Source organism: Somniosus microcephalus, chromosome 4 (assembly GCF_052327205.1).
Source record: "Somniosus microcephalus isolate GS21.2 chromosome 4, FLI_Smic_1.0, whole genome shotgun sequence".
Classification (NCBI taxonomy): domain Eukaryota; kingdom Metazoa; phylum Chordata; class Chondrichthyes; order Squaliformes; family Somniosidae; genus Somniosus; species Somniosus microcephalus.
Window position 1 is genome coordinate 87,391,568 of NC_140990.1, and position 19,436 is coordinate 87,411,003.

Genomic DNA, 19,436 nt, shown 5'->3' on the forward strand with positions numbered 1-19,436 from the left:
GCTGGAAAAGGCTTTCAGCATTGCGGTATCATATGAAGCAGCAGCATGGGGCACTGCAGAGATACAACAGAGACCGCAAGAATATGGCACAAACAAAATGTCATATAGAACAGAGAAGTGCTATTGCTGCGGCAGAACAACACACGACCAGAATGATTGCTGGTTCAAAGACAAAGTGTGCAGACAGTGTGGAAAAGTAGGACACATAGCACGAGTCTGCAGGTCGGGAAAGAAAACCAGCAATAAGAAACCTACCAAAGAAAAGTACAAGAAGGTACATAAGATGACGGAGAATAGTTCAGGCGAACAAAAGAGAGATAACGACTCCGAAAGCAGGGAACTGAGTTGTCTGAAACTACATAATGTGATCACAACGGAGGATCACCGAACCATTTGGGTCACTCTCAAGATAGCAGGAGTCCAGGTAAAGATGGAATTGGACACAGGATCAGCCCTAACAGTCATAAACCAACGGGACTATGAGCGGCTATTCTCACACATACCCTTGAGAGACACAAAAATTATTTTGAAGACGTAAACGGGGCAAAAAAGTCTACCCCAAAGGAAAAATAAAGGTGACCGTTATATATAACGGTAAGGAAACACCAAAACTAGACCTGTATGTATTGCAAGATGGAGGATCACCATTACTGGGACGTGAATGGATCCAGATAATACAACTGGATTGGCATTCCATACAGGCACTGACTGTGGCTGACAAAAAGGATGACGACGTCACACCTGGGCGACTGTCAAAGATCCTAACTGCCGCGAAAGAAGTGTTCCAGCAAGGACTCGGAACACTAAAAGGCATGACAGCGACGATTAAAATTGAAGAAAACGCAAGCCCAAAATTTTTTAAGGCCAGACCGATACCTTATGCGATCCGCCCAGCCGTCGAAGCAGAGCTGGAGAGTCTGGAACGTTCAGGTGTACTGTCCAAGGTAGACTGGAGCGAGTGGGCTACACCCATCGTCCCTGTGATGAAAAAGTCGTTGAGCAGCACGCCTGGGGAACCAAGGAAGGTTCGCATCTGTGGGGACTTTAAGGTAACAGTGAACCCGGTCCTTCAAGGTAACAGTGAACCCGGTCCTTCACACCGTACAATATCCACTTCCGCGGATGAAAGATATTTTCGCCTCGCTATCTGGAGGGAAACGCTTCACTAAGATTGATCTGGCCCAGGTATATCTGCAAATGGAGGTAGAAGAAGCATCAAAAAAATACCTCACAATCAACACCCATAAAGGTCTCTACCAATACAACCGGCTGGTATTCGGGGTAGCATCAGCTCCGGCTATTTGGCAGAGGGCAATGGAACAAGTCCTGCAAGGGATCCCAGGGACCCAGTGTTATTTGGACGACATCCTGGTCACGGGCGAAAATGACAGTGATCACCTTGCCAACCTGGAGCAGGTGCTCACTAGATTGCAGGAATATGGACTCCGAGCTAACCGCCCCAAATGCGAGTTTTTTAGAAAACAGATCTCGTATCGTTATTGATAAAGAGGGGTTACATAAGTCCCCAGAGAAAATTGAGGCAGTAGTCAAGGCTCCAGCACCGGAAAATGTGTCACAACTGAGGTCGTTCCTCGGGCTGGTAAACAACTATCATAAGTTCTTGCCAAATTTGTCTACAATACTACACCCACTGAACACCCTACTGCAAACTGGGGTGATATGGAAGTGGAGTGACGAATGTAGACGAGCTTTCCAGAAGAGCAAAACACTAATCACATCGAAAGAGGTATTGGCCCATTACAACCCGGCATTACCAATTCGGTTGGCATGTGATGCGTCACCCTACGGCATTGGAGCGGTGCTGTCGCACAAATTCTCGGACGGCTCAGAGGCCAATAGCCTTTGCGTCATGATCACTAACCTCAGCCGAGCGTAACTACGCCCAGATTGACAGGGAGGCCCTCAGCCTAGTGTGGGGAGTGAAAAAGTTCAATCATTATCTGCACGGGCAGAAATTCACCTTGCTGACTGATCACCAGCCTCTTGTCTCCATTTTTAATCCGAAGAAGGGCGTTCCGGTGATGACTGCGCAACGACTACAAAGATGGTCACTTTTTCTAGGGGCGCACCACTATGAGATTGAATATAAGGGCACGAAACAGCATGGAAATGCTGATGGGCTATCACACCTGCCACTGCCTACTGCGGAGGAAGCACCAGCAGTGGATCCTGTCGAAATATTCCATTCGACTATCGTTGAATACCTACCGGTAACTAACGTTTGTATCGAAAAGGAAACCCGAAATGACCCGACAATGTCTCGGGTATATGATTTGACGGTGAAGGGATGGCCAGCACATGGCGACTCACTGTTGCCAGCATTCTCGACAAGGAGAGAACAGCTGTCAATGTGCCGGGGGACCTTGATGTGTGGATCCCGAGTGGTAATTCCACCCAAGGTAAGGGATAGAGTGCTCAATGAGCTTCATGAGGGTCATCTGGGAGGGGTAAAAATGAAAAGCCTAACCAGGGCTTATGTGTGGTGGCCGGGAATCGATAAACAAATCGAGGACCTGACCAAGAGCTGCTCAGGATGCCAGAAAGTCCAAAATGCACCAACACAGGCCCCTCTACACCCATGGGAGTGGCCCTCATCTCCATGGCAACGGCTGCATATTGATTTTGCTGGTCCATTCATGGACTCAATGTTTTTAATAGCCGTGGATGCGCTCTCAAAATGGCCTGAGGTCATCAAAATGTCCTCCACCACCACGGAGAAAACTATTGCAGTCCTACGGACCATTTTTGCCAGGAATGGCTTGCCAGAACAGATTTGCTCCGACAACGGACCACAGTTTGTGTCCGAAGAGTTCCGGAGGTTCTTGAAAAAGAATGGGGTAAGGCATTACACATCCGCCCCGTATCATCCAGCCACAAATGGATTGGCTGAGAGGTTCGTACAAACCTTTAAGAAGGCAATAAAGGCTATGTACAATGACAACATTCCGCTGCAGCACAAGGTGGACAATTTCCTGTTCGCCTACCGGAATGCGACACATGCAGTCACCAACCAGGCCCCAGCCATGATGTTCTTTAACCGAAGGTTAAGATCTCGCCTGGATTTGCTCAGACAAAACGTACGAAGAGATGTTGAGAGTAAGCAATTCCAGCACATCCATGAGAAGCCAACAAGGAGCTTCAATGTAGGGCAACCAGTCTTGGCCCGCGACTACCGAACAGAAAAATGGCAGCCAGGAACGATATGCACACGGCAGGGCCCACTAATGTACACAGTGGACGTTGGGGAGAGCATCGTGAGACGCCATGCTGACCAGATCCTAGAGTCACAGGAACAAGTCAACCCCATGCCTCGCCCATACGTACCTGGTGATGAACCCGACGTACAGGTCGCATCTACCCCAGAAACAGTAGCATCGGAAGCTGATGAACCAACCAATGACAGGGGGCCAGAATCGCCTCCGCACCAAGAGCAAGACACTCGGGAAAGGCGCTATCCAGAAAGGATCAGGAAGCCTCCCCAAAGACTGAATATATAAATAGACTATTTTCAGCTAATGTTGCATGTTAAAAGTGTTAATTGTAATTAGTTTGATATTTAATTGTTAAATGAGTGTTATCTAAAAGGGGAGGAATTGTAATGTATATACCTTTAAGGGGGGAACTATCTTTTACAGCTCATGTATACTGCAGTACCGGCAGTGACCACACCTGTATATAGCACTGAGTAGTAATCTCTACAGATCAGTTCCAGTGTGAGCCACGTTGAGTAAACACCTGTTGTACCGTTCTCCTGCAGTCTGTGTCTTATTATACACAGACACAACAGTGTGTGTGTCACAAATACATTTCTTCTATTTTGATACAAAAGCTCGACGAGACATGTTAAACTACTAGTTATTTCATCAGGGCTGCAGCTGCTGAAAAGTTGACTGTTCTGAGGTTTGTGGCCAGAGCTGGCGGGCGTGTTGCTCTGAAGTGTGATGTCTCACACGTGAAGAGTCTGTTTATGTCGTGTTGCAATGACCTTTTTCTGTTGCCTGGTGTCAGAAATAGAAATCAAAGGGAGATGATGCTCCACTCTGTTAATCAACTCTTTAACACATTTCCATGCATTTCTGATGGGCCTTCAATAACCACAAAACTAGAAGTTATAGACTTAAACAAGTTGGCTTTTAATCACTAAGATCAGAGCTAACATCTCAACACGCCGACTGGTTCACAGGAATGAGTCATACAGATCCTGGGATCTTTATGTAAGAGAAGTCAGGGGCGGAGCCAAGAGCCAAGACCTGGAACCTCCCAGGTTAGTCGGGAAAGAGGAAGTGAAACTATACACAGTGGGGGAGGGTAATATACATGAGTGCAAAACGAATACAGGATCAAGACAAACAGATTTCATTACATTCACCCCTTCTATAGATTTAGTCCATCGGGGTGATGTTTCTTAAAAGTTGGTATAAGTGAGTCTGTCAGGAGGTTTTGCAGTTCTCAGTGATCGGCGCAAAGCCGGTTGGGGTGCCTCTAGGGGAGTGGATTCTGGTTCCTCCGCTGTCCGGGCCTCCGCAGTGTCTTCCAGGTTATCTGCAGTGTCCTCCAGGTTAAAGTTGGGTATTGATACCTCTGGGCGTCCTGTCTCTTTGTAGTGTAGGTCTTCATCGGGTAGTCTCCCATCGTTCTCTCCGCTCCCCGAGGGAGCGAGGTCTTTTATGGAAACAGTGTCCTCTCGCCCGTCAGAGTATTCGGTATTGGCGTACTGAGGGTTTGCATGGAGGAGCTGTACCTTTTCCACAAGGGGGTCCGTTTTATGGCCTCTCACGTGCTTCCGCAATAGTACTGTTCCCGGAGACGTCAGCCACGTGGGTAGAGATATGCCCGAGGTGGATTTCCGGGGGAAAACGAACATCTTTTCTTGAGGGGTAGCGTTAGTGGCAGTACATAACAGAGACCTTATGGAGTGGAGCACGTCTGGGAGGACTTCCTGACAGCGGGAGGTCGGAAGGCCTTTTGACTTTAAGGCTAATGTGACAGCCTTCCAAACAGTAGCATTCTCCCTTTCCACTTGCCCATTACCCCGGGGGTTGTAGCTAGTGATTCTGCTAGTGGCTATCCCCTTCGAGAGCAAGAACTGGCGCAGCTCGTCACTCATGAATGACGTCCCCCTATCGCTGTGTATGTAGTTCGGCATGCCAAACATGCAGAATAGATTACAGAGACACTTGATGACCATGGCACTGGTCATGTCTGGGCAGGGAATGGCGAAGGGAAAGCGGGAATATTCATCAATGATATTGAGGAAGTATACGTTACGGGCGGCAGAGGGAAGGGGTCCCTTGAAGTCCAGACTTAGGTGCTCGAATGGCCGTGTGGCTTTGATAAGGTGTGCACGGTCAGGCCTGTAGAAACGAGGCTTGCATTCCGCACAGATGCGGCAGGCTCTGGTCATTGCACTGACCTCCTCGATGGAGTGGGGCAGATTGCGGGACTTTATAAAATGGTATAGTCGGGTGACCCCTGGGTGACAGAGGTCGTTGTGGAGACCCTGTAATTTGTCCGTATGAATGCTGGCACACATTCCCCGCGATAGGGCGTCTGGGGGTTCATTAAGGGCTCCCGGCCTGTATATAATATCATAGTCGAACGTGGATAGTTCGATCCTCCACCTGAGTATTTTGTCATTCTTGATTTTCCCCCTTTGTTTGTTATTAAGCATGAAAGCCACCAACCGCTGGTCGGTGAGCAGGGTGAAACGTTTGCTGGCTAGGTAGTGTCTCCAGTGCCGCACTGCCTCCACTATAGCCTGTGCCTCCTTCTCGACAGAAGAGTGCCTGATTTCAGGTCCCTGAAGGGTTCGGGAGAAGAAGGCCACAGGTCTCCCAGCCTGATTGAGGGTCGCAGCTAAGGCAAAGTCTGACGCATCGCTTTTGGCTTGAAAGGGAATGCATTCGTCCACTGCACACACTGCAGCCCTTTCAATGTCCTGTTTAATACTGGTGAAAGCCTCCCGAGCTTCAGCTGATAGTGGGAAGGACGTCGATTTAATGAGGGGTCGGGCCTTATCAGAGTAATTGGGCACCTATTGGGCATAATACGAAAAAAATCCCAGGCACCTTTTTAAAGCTTTGGGATTGTGTGGCAGGGGCAGTTCCTTTAGGGGGCGTAATCGGTCAGGGTCCGGTCCAATTACCCCATCTTCCACCACACAGCCGAGGATACAGAGACGGGTTGTGTTGAAGATGTAGGTTAGATTCAGCTTTAGGGCAGCTTTTAAAAATCTCGCAAGATTTAGATCGTGGTCTTGCTGGTTGTGCCCGCAGTTAGTGACATTGTCCAGATAGGGGTAGGTAGCTTGTAGTTTATTCTCGTCAACCATGCGGTCCATCTCACGTTGGAAGACCGAGACCCCATTTGTTGCTCCGAAGGGCACTCTGAGAAAATGGTAGAGGTGCCCGTTCGCCTCGAAGGCGGTGTATGGGCGGTCCTCCGTTCTAATGGGGAGCTGGTGATACGCGGATTTGAGGTCGATAGTCGAGAAGACTCGGTATTGCGCAATCTGATATGCGGGGTAAAGGGTAGGCATCCAGCTGGGTATAAATATTAACAGTCTGGCTGTAGTCAATTACCATCCGTTTCTTTTCGCTATTTTTAACTATGACTACTTGGGCACGCCACAGGCTGGTACTGCATTCAATAATGCCTTCCCGCAGCAGTCTGTCCACTTCCGCCTTGATAAAGTGTCTGTCTTCCAGAGTCTGTTTATGTCGTGTTGTAATGACCTTTTTCTGTTGCCTGGTGTCAGAAATAGAAATTAAAGGGAGATGATGCTCCACTCTGTTAATCAACTCTTTAACACATTTCCATGCATTTCCTTTCTTAATTTACAAAGATCACAACTCCATTAGTGAACAATGGATTGCCTGTCTGCCACTTTTTAGTGAGGCTTGAAAGGATTCGCAGTGAAGCTACACCTGCCCATCTGTCTGTGTGTCACTGTGTTTGGATTGTGTTAGACAACAGTCCGAATATCTCGCCTACATCCATTACAATTTTTGAAATGTTAGATTGTACTTGGAAGAAGTTGAGTTTGCATCTGACAATTCTGAAATTGGGAGCTGTTAATGATTTCTGTTTTTCACATAACTTTATAATGATGTGATCAGTCAAAGCAAATTAAAAGATGCTGCTATTTACTGAACACAACTGAATAATTCTACAAAGATGCCATCGCAGTCTTCCTCAGTATTAACTACATCCCCCAATTTAGTGTCAACTGCAAATTTTGAAATTGTACTTCTGATTCCCAAGTCCAAATCATTCATGTAAATGGTGAACAACTAGGAGTGGAGGAAAGAAATGTTGGAGATGGTGCGATGGGTTTGGATTTCAGCACAGGGAGGAGGGAGAGTGTGTGGGACGGGGATTTACAGCTTTGGGGTTAAAATGTGTTATTTTGGTCATATTTCTATGACGATAAGCCATTCAGTTGCTCTCACTGTGGGAAGAGATTCAAGCTGTCATCCAATCTCATTGTACACCAGCACACTCACACTGGGGAGAGGCCATTCACTTGCTGTATGTGTGGGAAGAGATTCACTAAATCATACAACCTGCTGACACACCAGCGAGTTCACATGTGACTGCAGGGGTTGGATTCTGCTGTTCTTGCTGCTGTTAATCACATCCAGAACTGAACCATATTTATTCTGACAGTTGGGGTTTGTTTCTGTTGATGTTAATAACCCTATAACTGGGCTGGAGTTTAATATTCTGGATATATAACTGATTGTGTTCTCCGGGCTGCAGTGTCCCTTTAAGAACCGCTGTCTGTGATCTTTCCCCTTAATTCAGGGACACTCATCAGAAATTTGTTTACAGTAAAACTAGACATTTTACTTCAACCTTTTAATAATCTTTGGTACAATTCAGTGTTTGAAAAGTTCTGCTGATTAACATCTCCAATTAGAAAGTGCTGATTAATCCTTGCTGACAATTCTTACTGACTTGCACATTACACACAGTGGCACCTCCATTATCCACCAGAAAGAAGGGGAATGGGAATTGGTGGAGAATCGAGAGTCCCCAAATGTTGCCCCTCCCATCTGGTACAGCAATCCCCTCGGCACGGGAATGGAGACAAGTCCAATCCAAGTAACAGGCTGAGTATCATCAGCCCTTTGAATGTGGAAGGAGGAATGTTTGTCTGTTCTATCTGTGGGAAAAGATTTCAAACATCAGTGTGACTGGAAAAGCACCGAGACACACCCAAGTGAGAGTGTTCCAGTGCACTGACTTTGGAAAGAGCTTTAACCAGTTACACAGCCTGAAAAAACATCGCACCATTCACAGCGGGGTGAAACCGTACACGTGTTCTGTGTGTGGACGAGGCTTCAACTGATCATCCAACCTGGAGAGACACAAGGACACCCGCACCATGGAGAAACCGTGTATATGTTGGGTCTGCGGGAAGGGATTCAATTACCCGTCTGAGCTGGAAATTCATCAATGCACTCACACCGGGGAGATCCCGTTTACCTGCTTTGTGTGTGGGAAGGGGTTCAATGGTTCATTCCACCTGCTGACACACCAGCGAGTTCACAAGTGACTGCAGGGGTTGGATTCTGCTGTTATTGCTGCTGTTAATCACATCCAGGACTGAACCTTGTTAATTCGGACAGTTGGGGTTTGTTTCAGCTGATGTTAGTAACCCCTATAACTGGGCTGGAGTTTAATCTGTATCAATGTCAAATAAATGAGCTTTGTTTTCCACACACGCAGTGTGTCGGGTCCTTGATGTCTTGACAATACGACGAGCTGATTGAGAACTTGTTACAAACTGAGTGGAATCCATCTGAGAACTGAGATCGCACAACTTTTTAAAAGATGGATCTACAAGATGTCCAAGTCTGACAGGACAGAAAATTCTATTATATCACAGGGTCCACTTCAACCACCCAGGGCAGTGAGCCCCTGTAACATTGGATTATAACCTATGGGAAATATTCTGATAATCTGTTATTGTCACGGGAAATATTCCATTCATCACTGCCTGTGACTGTGGTTGGTTTCAGGTTTCAGTTCCCTTACCTCAGTTCTGTCTCCTCACCATTGTATTGTATATTGCAATGTATTGTGTGTAGGGCTCCGCCCATACCTGGCCCCTATGTAAGCAAGCTCAGTCTGGCCTCATATCCAGTACTGCAGACCTCCTGATGGAAGATACCTCTCTCCACTGTGTGTTACCTTCTAAGTTAATAAAAGCCTTGTTTTGTTTCGCTAACATCGAGTCTCGGAATTATTGAGGCACATCAATTTTATTAACTTATTTTTCAACACAATGGATCAACTCCTAAAACCCGAACGTTTGGATTTGGACCAGCATGCTTCGGATGCATCGGCACACTTCGGACACTGGTTTATGTGTATGGAATTCTTCCTGGACAATTCCGCAGCCGTCAAAGACGCTACGGACGCTGCGAGTATGAAACTCGGAATTCTGCGGAATTGGGTAAGCCACCGGGTTTACCCCCTCATCCAAGACGCCGACACGTACCTGGCCGCCTGCGACATCTTAAAGGTGCATTACCAGCAGCCTACGAATGAGGTGTATGCTAGGCATCTGCTCGCTACTCGCGCACAGCGACCTGGGGAATCGGTGGAGGAGTTCCTAGGCACCCTGAAAATGCTTGGCAAAGACTGCAAGTGCCAAGATGTAAAAGCCGCAGTGTACACTGACGAGCTTGTTCGCGATGCCTTTATCACAGGCCTCAGCTCCACTTACATCCGGCAGAGACTGCTGGAAAAAACGGGATTGGACCTGAAACAGGCTGCGGACACCGCGCGATCCCTGGATGTGGCCCAGAGAAACTCGGACGCCTACTCTTCAGCCCGCGCCGTCCACGCCGCCACGTGTGCACCAAGGGCGCCGCCATCTTGGAAGGCATCTTCCCCGCCCGGCAGCCCGACACCGTCGGGGCCCCGCTCTCCCCCCAGAAGCCCTACGACAGCCGCGACGTGTCGGGGACCCAACTGCTACTTCTGCGGGCAGCCAAAGCACACCAGAAACCTGTGCCCGGTGAAAGGCACCACCTGCTTTAAGTGCGGTAAGAAGGGGCACTTCGGGAAGGTGTGCAGAGGGAACCCCGCCGGAAAACCCGCCACCGCCGCGTGTGCACCATGGGAGCGGCCATCTTGGACGCCATCTTGCCCGACCTCGTGGGGTCCGCCATCTCATGAGCAGACAGCGTGGACGCCATCTTGTCTCAATCAGGGCCCTACAGTGGCATCGGTCACAGTGGACCAGACCAGGCCGCACCCGCTATCCAAATCAATGGTGGACATCGAGGTAAATGGGTGCCGGGTTAAATGTTTAATTGACAGTGGAAGCACGGAGAGTTTTATCCACCCTGAACTGGCACAACAACTCTCCCTAAAGGTGGTCCCATTCTCAGGGTACCATCTCTATGGCTGATAAAACCCAGACATCGACCATTCTGGGTTACTGCACGGTACAATTGTCCGTTAACAGAACTGTATACGATAATTTTAAAGTATTAATCATGAAGAATCTATGTGCGAGCGTGATCTTGGGCCTGGATTTCCAGTGCAACCACTAAAGCATCACGCTCAAGTACGGTGGGTCCCAGCCGCCCCTCACAGTGTGCGGTCTGGCTACCCTGAAGGTAAAGCCGCCTTCGCTATTCGCGAACCTTACCCCTAACTGCCGGCCAATAGCGGCCAAAAGCAGGAGGTACAGCTGGGAGGACAGGCGGTTTATTGCGACCGAGGTAGACAGGCTCCTGAAAGAGCGCATTATTGAACGCAGCAACAGCCCGTGGCGCGCCCAAGTGGTAGTGGTAAGGGGTAGCGAGAAGAAACGGATGGTGATCGACTATAGCCAAACGATCAACAGGTACACCCAACTAGACGCCTACCCGCTACCCCGCATATCAGAAATGGTGAACCAAATCACCCAATACCGGGTGTTCTCCACCATCGACCTCAAGTCAGCGTACCACCAGCTCCCTATCAGACCAGAGGACCGCCCGTACACCGCCTTCGAGGCGAACGGACGCCTCTACCAATTCCTCAGAGTCCCCTTTGGGGTGACGAATGGGGTCTCGGTCTTCCAGAGGGAGATGGACCGCATGGTCGATGACCACCATGTGCAGGCAACCTTCCCCTACCTCGACAACGTCACCATCTGCGGTCACAACCAGCAGGATCACGACTCGAACCTCGAGAGGTTCCTGAAAACCGCACAAAAACTCAACCTCACCTACAACGAGGACAAGTGCATTTTCAACACCACGCGTCTCTGCATACTAGGCAGCGTGGTGGAGAATGGGGAAATCGGACCAGACCCCGACCGATTGCGCCCCCTTCGGGAGCTGCCCCTGCCCAACACTCCCAAAGCCCTGAAAAGGTGCCTGGGGTTATTTTCTTATTATTCCCAATGGGTCCCCAACTACTCCGACAAAGCCCGCCCCCTCTTGAAAGCATCCTCTTTTCCGCTCTCTGCTGAGGCCCATGGTGCCTTCAAAAGCATTAAGCAGGATATTGAGCGGGCCACGCTACAGGCAGTGGACGAGAACACTCCCTTTCAAGTGGAAAGTGATGCGTCTGACTTTGCCTTGGCGGCCACCCTCAACCAGGCGGGGCGGCCCGTAGCTTTCTTCTCGAGAACCCTCCAAGGGCCCGAGATCAGACACTCCTCCGTAGAAAAGGAGGCCCAAGCCATCGTGGAGGCAGTGCGCCACTGGCGCCACTACCTAGCCGGCAAACGCTTCACCCTACTTACCGACCAGCGGTCGGTAGCGTTTATGTTCAATAATAAACAGAGGGGGAAGATTAAAAATGATAAGATTCTTAGGTGGCGGATCGAGCTCTCCACCTTCGAGTATGACATAATTTACCGGCCAGGGGCCCTTAACGAATCCCCTGGTGCCCTCTCACGAGGGATGTGTGCCAGCGCCACCGGGGATCGGCTACAGACCCTCCACAACGACCTCTGCCACCCAGGGGTCACGCGGCTGTTCCACTTCATAAAGTCCCGTAACTTACCCTACTCGATTGAGGAAGTTCGGTCTCTGACCAGGAACTGCCGCATTTGCGCTGAGTGCAAGCCTCGGTTCTACCGCCCAGATAGAGCCCACTTAATCAAAGCTACACGGCCCTTTGAGCGGCTCAGCTTAGATTTCAAGGGCCCCCTCCCGTCAGTCGACCGCAATGTTTACTTCCTGAACATTGTGGACGAATACTCCCATTTCCCATTCGCCTTCCCCTGCCCAGACATGACCAGCGCCACGGTCATTAAATGCTTCAACAGCCTGTTCTGCCTGTTTGGTATGCCGAGCTACATCCATACGGATAGGGGGGCATCCTTCATGAGTGAAGAGCTACGCCAGTACATGCTGTCCAGGGGGATCGCCACGAGCCGTACCACCAGCTACAACCCCCGGGGTAACGGTCAAGTGGAGCGAGAGAACGGGACAGTATGGAAAGCAGTCACTCTAGCTCTAAGGACCAAGGGCCTCCCTATCTCCCGCTGGCAGGAAGTCCTCTCAGATGTGCTCCATTCGATACGGTCGCTATTGTGTACTGCCACTAATGCCACGCCTCATGAACGAATGTTTGTCTTTCCCCGGAAATCCACCTCAGGCGTATCCATGCCGTCACGGCTCTCCACCCCAGGCCCGGTATTCGTGCGAAGGCATGTGAGGGGCCACAAGACGGACCCTCTCGTGGAGCCAGTGCACCTACTCCACGCCAACCCCCAATACGCGTATGTCCGGCACGCCGACAGAAGGGAGGACACCGTGTCCATAAAAGACGTCGCCCCAGCCGGTAACGACAACAACCACGGCAATAGCAACAACAACGATCACAGCAACTCTTACCCACCCACTACTCTTTCATCACCCCCGGAAGAACATCGACCAACGGCACCCCCACCAACTACCCCTTCAACAACCCTGGCGGCACCCCCGGCAGAGACCCAGGAGGCCACCGGGGACACCCAGCCGACACCCGCGACACCACAACAGCCACGTCGGTCGCAGAGGACTATCAAACCCCCGAGCAGACTAAATCTATAGAAGGGGTGAATGTGATGAAATATTCCATTCATCACTGCCTGTGACTGTGGTTGGTTTCAGGTTTCAGTTCCCTTACCTCAGTTCCGTCTCCTCACCATTGTATTGTATATTGTAATGTATTGTGTGTAGGGCTCCGCCCATACCTGGCCCCTATGTAAGCAAGCTCAGTCTGGCCTCATATTCAGTACTGCAGACCTCCAGATGGAAGATACCTCTCTCCACTGCGTGTTACCTTCTAAGTTAATAAAAGCCTTGTTTTGTTTCGCTAACATCGAGTCTCGGAATTATTGAGGCACATCAGTGAGCCCCTGTAACATTGGATTATAACCTATGGGAAATATTCTGATAATCTGTTATTGTCACGGGGCAAAGCAGCCTTGTTACTTTAACATCAGTTTAATCAAACTCAATGGACAATCCGATCTCCAAAGGGAAACGTCTCCTTAAAGCTGATGGTGTCAGCAGTTCTGCAGCTCATTTCTCAGTGTGAGCGTGTCAGAATGAAAAGCTTTAACAACAGCCGATGTTTCACAAAGGGAGACCTCACCAGACCAGAGGCCATTGGTTGAGTTTAATGGGCTGTTTGTGTCACTGGGCTACAGGAGGCCATTTTTAACTGAAGGAAAACTGGCCACAGCAAACAGAGTTTAACAGACTGTCCCTGGTCCACTCGAACCCCCACCTTCTCTCTCTCTCACTATTTATGGGCACTGCTGCAGTAATTGCTCCTCTGACCTTTCCTCTCTTGTCCCTCCTGCACCCCTAATACATGGCCTGACACAATCTCCCTCCCCCTACATCCTCACTGTGCTGGAATCCACACCAGTCTCCCCATCTGCTCCTTGTTCTCTCCCTGGATCCTAAAACTACTGAACTCACTCTTCCCCTCCTGAAGTCTACAGGCTCTAAAACTGAAGCTTGGTGTCCCTCAGTCCCAACTCCTTGATTTACCTCCCCTTCTCTCCTCCTCTTTCCCCCTTGGTTGTGTTCCACACTCTGGGCCTTGGGCCTTCCCCGGGGATTCTCAGTATGAACAGGTGGGATGTGTTTGGAGACAGGGTGTCCCGGCTCTCCACCTTTAAAGGGACAAGGAGACGACCAGCTGGGCTGAATGGCCCTGCTTTATGACATCACTGCAGTACCTAGCAACCAACCTCCATGAGCCCTGCTCATTATGGGCTGGGTCTAGCTCAGTGCTGTTACAGGAAGGGAAACAGGAGCAGGATTCGCCCCGTGTGGAGCCCAGGATTAATGGGTAGAGGTACAGGATCAATTTATACCTTATTGAGTGAGAAATGTCATTGTCCCGGACACTCCCTGTCCCTCGGTATCTGTGTCGGGGAGCAGCTGATGGGTTTACTCTGTATCTAACCCGTGCTGTACCCGACTGGAGAGTGTTTGATGCTGACACTAGGGGCTCAGCTCCACGAGCACAACATTTAACCCAAAGATGATCTGATAAACCCATCAGCTTCTCCCCTGGACACAGGTCCTGAAGGACAGGGAGTGTCTCTGATATTTTGGTCGGTGTCGTTGATCAAGTTTAAACACCTCGCTCACATCTCCTCTCATCCTGATTTGTTCTAATGAGAAGTGCCCCAGTTTCTCTCATCTCTCCTCCTGGGAAAGAGAAGTTCGCCTCAGTTAGAAACTCAAACAGGCGCTTCACTGCAGACAGGTCATCATGAGGAAACATTTCTTTACCCAGCGAGTTATTATGATCTGAAATGCACTGCCTGAAAGGGTGGAGGAAGCAGATTCAAGAGTAACTTTCAAAATGGAATTGGATAAATATTTCAAGGGAAAACATTTACCGGGATATGGGGAAAGAGCAAGGGAGTGGGACTAATTGGATAGCTCTCCCAAAGAGCTGGCACAAGCATGATGGGCTGAATGGCCGTCTTTTGTGCTGTATCATTCTCTGATTCTCTGATAACTAAAGCCTCTCATCTGTGGTATAACCTCAGTGAATTTATTCTGCAGCCTCTCTGTTGCCCCGACATCCTTCCCAGTGTAAGATTCCCAAAACTTATTCTACCTGCAGCCGAACCGATGGTTTTGTTTTCTACGCCCCATTTAGAAAAAACCTCGGGTAACATTTTTAAACCACTTTATAAACTTGTCCTCCAACTTTTAAAGATTTGTGTATCTGATCTCTCTGTAGATTTTGCGCCTGCGCTCACTCGGAGGTCGAACTCCAAGCCATTAACACCTTCACCAAAGCATACGAGAGCATGGGCCTTACACTAAACATCCGTAAGACAAAGGTCCTCTACCAACCTGCCCCCACCACACAGTACTGCCCCCCGATTATCAAAATCCACGACAAGGCCTTGGACAATGTGGACCACTTTCCATACCTCAGGAGCCTACTTTCAACAAGGGCAGACATCGATGACGAAGTCCAACACCGCCTTCAGTGTGCCAGTGCAGCCTTTGGTCGCCTGAGGAAGAGAGTGTTTGAAGACCAGGACCTCAAACCTGGCAGCAAGCTCATGGTCTACAGAGCAGTAGTAATACCCGCCCTCCTGTATGCCTCAGAGACATGGACCATGTACAACCGGCACCTCAAAGCACTGGAGAGGTACCACCAATGCTGCTTCCGCAAGATCCTGCAAATCCATTGGCAGGCTAGGCGCACCAATGCCAGTGTTCTCGTTCAGGCCAACATCCCCAGAATATATCCTCTGGTTCTTGACCGTTCCGCCAATGGGAACAGTTTCTGTCTATCTACTCTGTCTGGACCCCTCATGATTTTGAACACTTCTATCAGATCTCCTCCCAACCTTCTCTGCTCGAAGGAGAACAACCCCAGCTTCTCCAGTCTATCCACGTAACTGAAATCCCTCATCCCTGGAACCATTCTTGTAAATCTTTTCTGCACCATCTCTGAGGCTTTCACATCCTTCCTAAAGTGCGGTGCCCAGAATTGGACACAATACTCCAGTTGAGGCCGGACCAGTGTTTTATGAAGGTTCATCATAACTTCCTTGCTTTTGGACTCTATGCCTTCCTTGCTTTTGTTGCCTCTTGTTGCTGGCTCCAGGCACCGGAGCAGTTCCTGTGTGTTCAGCTCTCAGCTGCAGTCAGTACCTGGGCCGGGCTCAGCACTTTACCCAGCACATCTCTGTCCACGTTGTCATACTTGACACGGAGGGGCTGCGCAGGCTTCTCGTCCACCTCGGTCAGGGCGAGAGGTCCCGACCACTCGTGAGCTACACTGGAGAAGGTTGAGATTCCAGAAATAGTGGGGAACCAAGGGGCTAATGAGAGTGAGAAACTTAAAGTAATTAATATCAGTCACGAAAAAGTACTTGAGAAAGTAATGGGACTAAAAGCTGACAAATCCCCTGGACCTGACGGCCTACATCCGAGGGTTCTAAAAGAGGTGGCTGCGGAGATAGTGGATGCATTGGTCGTGATCTTCCAAAATTCACTAGATTCTGGAAAGGTCCTCGTGGAATGGAAGGTAGAGTGGATACAGAGAGAACAGAAACATATAAGATAGGAGCAGGATTAGGCCATTCGGCCCCTCGAGCCTGCTCCGCCATTTAATGAGATCATGGCTGATCATCCAAATTCATTCCCTGTCCCTGCTTTCTCCCCATATCCCTTGATCCCTTTAGCCTTAAGAAATATATCTAATTCCTTCTTGAATATATTTAATGAATTGGCCTCAACTGCCTTTTGTGGTAGAGAATTCCACAGGTTCACCACTCTCTGGGTGAAGAAATTCCTCCTCATCTCTGTCCTAAATGGCTTACCCCTTATCTTTAGACTGTGACCCCTGGTTCTGGACTCCCCCGCCATAGGGAACATCCTTCCTGCATCTCGTCTGTCCAGTCCTGTCAGAATTTTATAAGTTTCAATGAGATCCCCTCTCATTCTTCTAAACTCCAGCAAATATAAGCCCAATCGACCCAATTTCTCCTCATCTGTCATTCCTGCCATCCCAGGTATCAGTCTGGTGAATCTTCGCTGCACTCCCCCCATGGCAAGAACATCCTTCCTCAGATAAGGCGACCAAAGATTCCACTTGTGGGGAAGAGCATAACTAGAGGCCATCAATATAAGATAGTCACCAAGAAATCCAATAGGGAATTCAGAAGAAACTTCTTCACACAGAGAGTGGTGAGAATGTGGAACTCGCTACCACAGGGAGTGGTTGAAGCGAATAGTATCGATGCATTTAAGGGGAGGCTGGACAAGCATATGAGAGAGAAGGGAATAGAGGGTTATGCTGATAGATTTAGATGAGGAAAGGCTGGAGGAGGCTCGTGTGGAGCATAAAAGCCGGCATGGACTGGTTGGGCCGAATGGCCTGTTTCTGTGCCATATATCCTGTGTAATCCTGTGTAAAACTAACAATCTCAGTTTTGCAATTTTTAATTCACTATTTCCCTATAAACCGATTGTTAAAACCTGAGCCAGTGTGTTGTGAGACAAAGAGCCTTGTGTCCAATAAGGGGAATAAAGGCCCCTGACCAGTCTCCATTTCTCCTCCATTTACAGACGCTCCCTGACCAGTCACCATTTCTCCTCCATTTACAGATGCTCCCTGACCAGTCACCATTTTTCCTTCATTTACAGACGCTCCCTGACCAGTCTCCATTTCTCCTCCATTTACAGACGCTCCCTGACTTCCTGTCTGTCCCGGAGTTTGGCGCGGGGTCCCTTTGCTGAGGGAACAGGCAGGTGGATAATGTTCACTTGTTTTTATAATTGGGCCTGGGGCTGCACTCGGTGCAGTGAGGGAGGAAGTGCAGTGGATGTTGTGTAGATGGATTGTCAAAAGGTGTTTGATAAGGTGCCGGATGGGAGGCTTGTTGATCAAATTAAGGCTCACGGTATTAAAGGGAGTGGGGCAGCGTGGATAGGAAGTTGGGTAAAGGGCAGAAAGCAGAGAGTAGTGGTTAATGGATGTTCTTCAGACTGGAGATGTGTGAGGTGATAGATTTAGGAGGAAGAAAAACACAGGAAATGTACATGAAATGGTAAAACTTCGACAGGAGTGGAAGAGCAAAGAGACTTAGGGTGTAAGATTCTAGCTAATGCCTCGTCTTATTAACTTGCAGGTTCAAACACTCCCAAGGCAGGTACAGCACGGGTTAGATCCAGAGTAAAGCTCCCTCTTCACTGTCCCATCAAACACCCCCAGAGCAGGTACAACACGGGTTAGATCCAGAGTAAAGCTCCCTCTACACTGCCCCATCAAACACTCCCGGGGCAGGTACAGCACGGGTTAGATACAGAGTAAAGCTCCCTCTACACTGTCCCATCAAACACTCCCAGGGCAAGTATAGCACGGGTTAGATACAGAGTAAAGTTCCCTCTACACTGTCCCATCAAACACTCCCAGGGCAGGTACAGCACGGGTTAGATAGAGAGTAAAGCTCCCTCTACATTGTCGCATCAATTACTCCCGGGGTAGGTACAGCACGGGTTAAATACAGAGTAAATCTCCCTCTACACTGTCCCATCAAACACTCCCAGGGCAGGTACAGCACGGGTTACAGTCCGAGTAAAGATCCCTCTGTGATTCTGCAATTATTTACACAGGAGATCCCCAGTACCCACATTCCTGATTATCCAACAGAATTTTCACAGGGATAAACCCTGCAAGAGACTTCACTGCATTGACACTAATCTCCTGTGTGATATACTCGCTGGAGTTTAGAAGAATGAGAGGTGATCTCATTGAAACATACAAGATTCTGAGGGGGATTGACAGGGTAGATGCTGAGAGGTTGTTTCCCCTGACTGGACTGTCTAGAACTTGGGGCCATAGTCTCAGGGTAAGGGGTCGGCCATTTAAGACTGAGATTTGGAGGAATTTCTTCACTCAGAGGGCTATGAATCTTTGGAATTCTCTGCCCCAGAGGGCTGTGAATGCTGAGTCTTTGAGTATATTCAAGACTGAGATAGATAGATTTTTGGACTCTAGGGGAATCAAGGGATATGGAGATTGGGCGGGAAAGTGGAGTTAGAAACACAGAAACATAGAAGATAGGAGCAGGAGTAGGCTATTCGGCTCCTCGAGCCTGCTCCACCATTCAATGAGATCATGGCTGATCATCCAAACTCAGTACCCGGTCCCTGCCTTCTCCCCATATCCCTTGATCCCTTTAGCCTTAAGCAATATATCGAACTCCTTCTTGAATATATTTAATGAATTGGCTTCTGTGGTAGAGAATTCCACAGGTTCACCACTCTCTGGGTGAAGAAATTCCTCCTCATCTCTGTCCTAAATGGCTTACCCCTTATCCTTAGACTGTGACCCCTGGTTCTGGACTCCCCGCCATCGGGAACATCCTTCCTGCATCTAGTCTGTCTAGTCCTGTTAGAATTTTATAAGTTTCAATG